This window comes from Mytilus galloprovincialis, chromosome 14 (assembly GCF_965363235.1).
Source record: "Mytilus galloprovincialis chromosome 14, xbMytGall1.hap1.1, whole genome shotgun sequence".
Taxonomy (NCBI): Eukaryota; Metazoa; Mollusca; class Bivalvia; order Mytilida; family Mytilidae; genus Mytilus; species Mytilus galloprovincialis.
The window spans coordinates 36,457,273-36,465,260 of record NC_134851.1 but is presented as its reverse complement, the minus strand read 5'-3'; positions in this window follow the sequence as shown (position 1 = coordinate 36,465,260).

Sequence of the window (7,988 nt, the reverse complement as noted above, 5' to 3'; positions counted from 1 at the left end):
ATTTATTTCGATTTTGCCGTATTTATTAATGTACAATTTTTTTCTCTCTCCTGCAACAAAATTGATGAATACATAGGAATTACTATCAGACGGCAGCACAAACTACATTATGAACAATTCTATATATTTAAACATGTAGAAGTCATGGATGCTTCATACTTCGTATACATATCCCTTTATATGTTACAATATTTCTGAATGTCAAATGTTCATTGTCCTGATCTCATTTTCATGGTACAGTGACTTCTTAAAGTATTGTTGTTGTTAACTTGTTATTATTATGTGAATTTCCCCACTTATGAGGAATGGGATAACTATATTTGGTATATGGGTTTCTTGCAAGGTCTACATGTCCATCAGACAGGGTTCTCCTGACCTTGACCACATTTTATTTGTCACTGATAAAGGTTAAACTGGCATGATGAAATCCATTTTTATTCCCCATTTATGGACATTATGTTTTCTGGTCTGTGCGTTTGTTAGCCCGTTCGTTCGTTTGTTTGTCCGTCCGTCTCGCTCTTCAGGTTGAAAGTTTTTGGTCGAGGTAGTTTTTGATGAAGTTGAAGTCCAATCAACTTGAAACATAGTACACATGTTCCCTATGATATGATCTTTCTAATTTGAATATGGGCAGGAATTCGCTAGTGAAATTTTAGGGTCAATAGTGTTTATCCAATTAAAAAATAAAGAAATCATGCAAATATGTAGAATAAACATTGTTTAAATATTAAAGTGGGTTCAATTAGAAAAATCAACAAAAAAACAGCACTTGTTATGTGCTGGTAGTTGAAAACTGTAGACAAAAAGTGTGACATTTCTGCAGTGGCAAAACCCCTAGTCATATTTAGAATATGCCTGAAGAATTGTTCTACTATAATAGTTGAAAATCAACTGCAAAATGATCCGTCTATCATTTAGAAACCCCATTTTGTACAGAATCCGATTATTGCTGCAAATAAAATACGTTTGAAAATGGACAAGTGCATGTAACTTTTCCCGTCAACAAATGTTACATGCACCTTTTCATTAGCTGATTAGCTTTGGAAACAAGTTATTGGTCCAGCATGGCAAATTTTGAAAGGTGTCAATAATGGGTACAATTTGGATTTCATGATTTTTATCAATCAACTGAAGTTTGAAAAATATAGAAGGTAAGAAAATTTATTTCATTTTCGTGTCAATACTGCCCAATAATACTCATCTTTTTATAACAGTTGTATACTTTTTATAGTAAGCATTACCATAATTATTTTTTTCACATTTCAACCCACTGACAATTACATTAAAATGTGGCTTTGTCATCTTTCACACTAGGCATCTACCAGTGATCAAGCAGATGATAAGAGAGTGGGACCAGGTTAATTTGACCTCACAATTAAGTGTTACATGCACTTTTTGTGTAAATTAGGTTCTTTGATAATGATGTGTGACTTGCTTTGCAATTTTGTCAAAAAATATAAGTTTATCTTGTATTTAAACAGGTTTGACCCTTACGATATTCATTTTATTGCTGGAGAGATTTCTGTACATAACATTGACACGAAAATATTTACCAAGGAAAGGTGTCTATGATACATGCAAAAGCTTTTTTTTGTACGGTTTGCCTTATCAATCTAATTTTTTACATGAAATACCACAGATTGATTGCCAATTTGATTAACTAGTACTTGTATTCATTCTCAGCATTATAAAGATAACTGGCCACTTAATTTGAAAACATAAAATGTAACATTGACACCAGAATAAAAACAATATTACTTTATTACACTTAAAGCATAATTGGCCAGTGCATAATATTAAATCAAATGTAAATTCATGCTGAATTCTTAACAGAGAAGTTGTTGATCTTTCTTGATTTCTAGACATTACAATATTTACTTGTAATTCTTATCGTTTAAAGGCATGTAACATTGACACATCTTCTGCGTCCAGGTTACATGCTACAACCTAATAAATGTGCATTCAATTATTCAATCAATAAAATCTTGTTGAAATTTAAATTTGCTTCATTAAAATGATATTAAAGAAGTAAATGAGTTTTAATTATTTGTGTTTATTTTTTTCCTGATTGACTAGCAATTTTTCCTCATCATTTGTTGGTGTTCCTGTCAATGTTACATACATAACCCAGAATTATAATGTTTTAAAAGCATTGATTTCCAAACCTCTGTTATGAGCTTTAAAAATGAGTTTATCTGAGTTTATAAATGACTAACATCTGAAATATTGTCATCACACAATTTCTTTGATGCTCCTATGATAACTTTATGAGTAACATGGACTACGATTTTTGTATCAGGTCTTTTTTGTGTTACATGAGACGATTTTACTGTGTTGAAATCAACAGTTAATCTAATTTTTAATATTCAAAGTTATTATTATGATACCTATTTTAAAAAATAATGTATAAAGTAAACCCAAATTAAACTTTTTTTTCATTAAGAAATTGTGTATGTAACATTGACAGAGTCTATTATTTAGACTTTAACATGTTCAGGCCAGTGTTACATGCGTAAACAAAACTAACTGCCATATGGAGCTATTATCTTATTTTTATTTTACAAAATTAAAGCGTTTTCATGTTTTCCTGTTTAATTTGTCTTTTAACACTAGTTAGTAACATTGACAACAATATTTTGAGTCGAGATTTTTTCATGTTACATGCAAAGGTATTACTTCCTTAAAGTCAGACATTTATATAACATTTTATAACCTAAATGATTAATTAGATATTACTGGGCAGCAATTATATTATTTCTCCAAAGTTGACTATTAAGCACACCACTTTCATCTTCTGGTCTTCATGTATGTAACATTGACATACAACCTTTTACCTTTCTGTCAATGTTACACGCATGAACAGAACTGATAACATTTACTTACTCCTTTGCTCTATAAAGAGATTATTGATAATTTAACTGGTTTTACCACCATCAAACTTCATCTTTATTTCTAAATATAGATATTGTTTTTAGAAGTGTATTTTCTTCATTGACAACAAAATTGGTGTCAGTCTTGAAAATTTACATGCAATTTTTAATAAAAAAAATCTACAGGCAATATAAACCTAAGAAAGAAAAAGATGATCAGCAATAAATGTGATGAAGAAAACTCTCAGGAAGATGCTGCAAAAAGATACTGTCCCTGTCAACCAGTCAGATGGTGATGTCCCTGTCAGCCTGGAAGATGGTGATGTACATATCAGTCAATCAGTTAGTTGGTGATGTTCCTGTCAGTCAGTCAGTCTGTGATGTTCTTGTAAGCCAGTCAGAGGGTAATGTCCCTGTCAGCCAACAGATGATGATGTCCTAGTCAGCCTGGAAGATGGTGATGTTCATATTAGTCTGCCAGTTGGTGATGTTCCTGTCAGTCAGTCATATGGTGATGTTCCTGTCAGCCAGTCAGATGGTGATGTCCCTGTTAGCCAGTCAGATGGTGATGTCCCTGTCAGCCAGTCAGATGGTGATATCCCTTTCAGCCTGTCAGATGGTGATAACCCTATCAGCCTGGCAGATTATGATGTCTGTGTTAGCCAGTCTGATAAGGTCCCTATTAGTGAGTCAGGTGGTGATGGTCCTTTCAGCAGTCAGATAGTAGTTCTGTGTCAGAAAACCAGATGATGGTGACTGTGTATGCAGACATACTAGTGATCTACAGCAGTGTAGAAGATAGTTATTTCAAAATCTTGTTTATTTATCCCTTTTCATTCACCAGTCAACACATGTATCATGTGTATTTACTGATGCTCATTATAGAAATCATGAGGAATTCAATTTGTAACATTTTTTTTTTAAATTGTTATGCCAATAATTGACATTCCAGAATATCTTTTGCATTATAAGAGGTTCAGGCTCCTTCTGATTTCAAAATAATAATAATAAACTCATCATGGATACCAGAATTGAAATTTTGTAGGCCAGAAACGCTTTTCGTTTACAAAAGACTATTCAGTGACGCTAATGAATCAAAAAAGTAAAAGAAGGCCAAATAAAGTTGAAAACAGGACTATGGTCTAATGGGTGTTGGTTTTCTCTTCTGAATTGTTTTACACTGGTCATTATGGGGCCCTTTAAATTGTGGCTTCCTGTAGTTTAGGTAACAAGTTTTCAAGATGAAATGGCATTGAAAAATCGAAACAAGATATTTGAGAGTTTCTATATTATTGTAAATTTTATAATCTATGCATGGATTTTGGTTCTGATTGAGGGTAGATTAATTGTTGTTTTTTTTTGTTTTTTTTTTCAGATAGATAGTTGAAGATGTTGGAGACAGAAAACAAGAAATAAGAAACTTGTTTTGAATGTTTGAAATAAAATTTATTGTTTAAACCTTAAAAAGTTATCATAAAAGTAAGATTAACCAGCAGATATAAAACGAGATATAGGGTAATATGTCTATCAGACAACAACCTCAAAGATGAACCCAAATTGTTCTTTATAGAAGTTATGTAAACAATTGAAAATAAGATTCTCAATAAATGCAGCTGTATCAACCTCTCGTAGATTTGTCCATATTTTGTCTTGGTTTTTCATACTATTAGTTTAAGTGTAACTGTGTCACATGAATGAGGGATACATGTAATCATTTTGTACCCTTACTTTGTCAGTATTAGTTATTGAGTGAGAAACTTTGTGGATGCTGATGGTTGTGTGGTTGTCTTCTTATCAATCTCATCCCTATGCATAAAAAACGGTTGCTTACTTACTGATATAAAAATGTTTCATGTTGTGGAAATTTTGGATGACTCCTTCATCAATTGATCTATCTTTGGTCTTAATTTTATTTTTCTGGTTATTTTGACATTTGAATATCTTTTAATTTAGCCTTCCATAGTGTACCACCATGAACAAGCATAACTACTGGTATAGTTAAAAATATGTCTGCTGTCTGAAATTTAGGTGAATGGTTTTGGTATTAACCACTATTTAAATAATATCATATATGAGAAATGTGGCAGTATAATTGTATAATTTACATTCAGATGGTTGTTTGGAGGCTTTTTATATCTTTTAAGGTCAATTCTGGCATGGTTCATTATTCATATTTTTTGTGTCCACGTTACATGCAACATTTAAGTCACTATTTAATGACAGAAATGAGATAATTGCAAAAATATTAATACAATTTTTTAATGTGAGGGTATCACAATGAAAAAGAGCCTTTACATGTTCAGAAAGAAAATGATTCTTACTGTATTTATCTCTGAAACATTGCATGTAACATTGACAGAAAAGTAGAGGAAACTTGTTTTCACAAAATTTCTGAAAGAAATGAAAATATACATTTTAGAGTTTTGATGATAGACAATGTTTTGTGATCAATATATATGATATTGAATGTTGAATAAGTTAAGGAATCATTAATCTCAATTTGGAAAAAGTGTCCATGTTACATGCTCCAAATTCATTATTTGCTTTGGTTCCAAACTGACGCAAGTTTAAAAATGATTTTTTTGGTTACAAATAAAAGGACACCATTTGTAGCAATAATTTGTAAAAAATTTAGAAGCTTATAATGATTTTTATTTTTTTCTAACAATGTCACACTAAAGTAGCATTAGCGAATTCCTGCCCATATCAAATTAGAGTTTATACACCATTTTCACGGTCCACTGAACATAGACAATGATAGTGCGGATGGGGCATCCGTGTACTATGGACACGTTCTTGTTTCAGATAAGTAGTAAATAAAGGCAACAGTAAAATTGAGAATGGAAATTTGGAATGTGTCACTCAAAGAGACAACAACCCGACAAAAAAGTGAAAAACAGCCGGAGACCACCAATGACCTTCAACACAGCGAGAATATCCCGCACTTGGAGGCGTGCTGCAGCTAGCCCCTATTAAAACAAAAATGTTCTAGTTCAGTGATAATGGACCCAAAATATATAAATGAACTAAAATTAAAAATCACACAAGACTTACAAAGTCCAGAGGCTCCTGACTTAGGACAGGCGTATACCCATCAACTTTAAGAGAAAAACAAAAGAACAACAGGAACACTGAAGTGAAAAAAAAACCAAACGCCAACATACATAGAAACAGAGGTCAACTTCCACTGAACGTTAAGCAACCAAAACGCAATCAATCAGTAAGTCAACTGTACATGGTGTTTGGAATGATTATTATGTACATTATACATGTCAGCCTGGCAGGTTTCCTGTGATCTTGACCCTTTTTTTAATGGTTCATTGGCCATTTATGTTTTTATACGACTGCAACAATTTTTTTTTGCGAATATATATTGGTATCACATCGTCGTCGTCCGAAGACATTTGGTTTTTGGTACAATAACAAGTATAAGTTAATAGAAATCTATGAAATTTAAACACAAGGTTTATGACCACAAAAGGAAGGCTTGGGTTCATTTTGGGAGTTTTGGTCCTAATAGTATGGGAATTAGGGGCCAAAAAAGTGCCAAAATAAGCTTTTTCTTGGTTTTCTCACAATAACTTTAGTATAAGTGAATAGAAATCTATGAAATTTAAACACAAGGTTTGTGACCACAAAAGGAAGGTGAAGATTGATTTTGGGAGTTTTGGTCCCAACAGTGTAGGATGAAGGGGCCATAAAAAGGGCCCAAAAAAGCATTTTTCTTGGTTTTCGCTCAATAACTTTAGTATAAGTGAATAGAAATTTATAAAATTTAAACACAAGGTTTATGACCACAAAAGGAAGGTTGGGATTGATTTAGGGAGTTTTGGTCCCAACAGTATGGGAATTAGGGGCCAAAAAAGGGCCCAAATAAGTTTTCTTCTTGGATTTCGCCCAATAACTTTAGTATAAGAAAATAGAAATCTATAAAATTTAATCACAAGGTTTATGACCACAAAAGGAAGGTTGGGATTGATTTTTGAATTTTTGATTTCAACAGTTTAAGAATTAAGGGCCAAAAGGGTCCAAAATTAAACTTTGTTTGATTTCATCAAAAATTGAATTATTGGGGTTCTTTGATATGCCGAATCTAACCGTGTATTTAGATTCTTAATTTTTGGTCCTGTTTTCTAATTGGTCTACATTAAGGTCCAAAGGGTCCAAAATAAAACTTAGTTTAGTTTTATCAAAAAATGAATTCTTGGGGTTCTTTGATATGCTAAATCTTACATGTACTTTTTTTTTATTATGGGCCCAGTTTTCAAGTTGGTCCAAATCAGGGTCCAAAATTAAACTTTGTTTGATTTCATCAAAAATTAAATTATTGGGGTTCTTTGATATGCTGAATCTAACCATGTAATTAGATTTTGGATATTGGACCATAAAAGGTAAATGTCCAATTTAAAATTTTTAAGTTCTTATACCACATTCATTCTGTGTCAGAAATTTATGCTGTGTCAACTATTTAATCACAATCCAAATTCAGAGCTGTATCAAGCTTGAATGTTGTGTCCATACTTGCCCCAACTATTCAGGGTTCGACCTCTGCGGTCGTATCAATCTGCGCCCTGGGTGCATTTTTTGTGTATTTGTCTGTTTTACAAATACTATATATAAGCAATATGTGAATTGAATACAATGCGAGGTGTACATGTCTGTCTGGCAAGATTAATCTGTAAACGACCTAATACTTTGGATAAGTAATAAAGATTAAAGCTTCATGATTAGGTCCGTTTATCAGAAACAGAAAGCTGTAGGTTAACTAAATTGTTGATTGTAAGGTTAATATGTCAATTTAGGAGGTTACATCTGACTTTGACACTATTGGATCAGTGGTGAAATCCATGAAATGATGATAAGGTGTAAATCTTGTATATATCCGTTTCAAAGATGACAACGGATTTGTTCCAATTGTCGTAGCTACAATCCAGCTTCGTATTCCCTGAATGCGACCGACTGAATTAGACTTATCAGCGGGGTTGTACTCAGATTAGCAACATGACGCGTGCCATATGTGGAGCACGATTTGCCTATCCTTCCGAAGTACCTGATATCCTACGTTTTTGTTGGGCTACGTGTTGCTCCGCTTTGGTTTTCTATGTTGTGTTTTGTCAA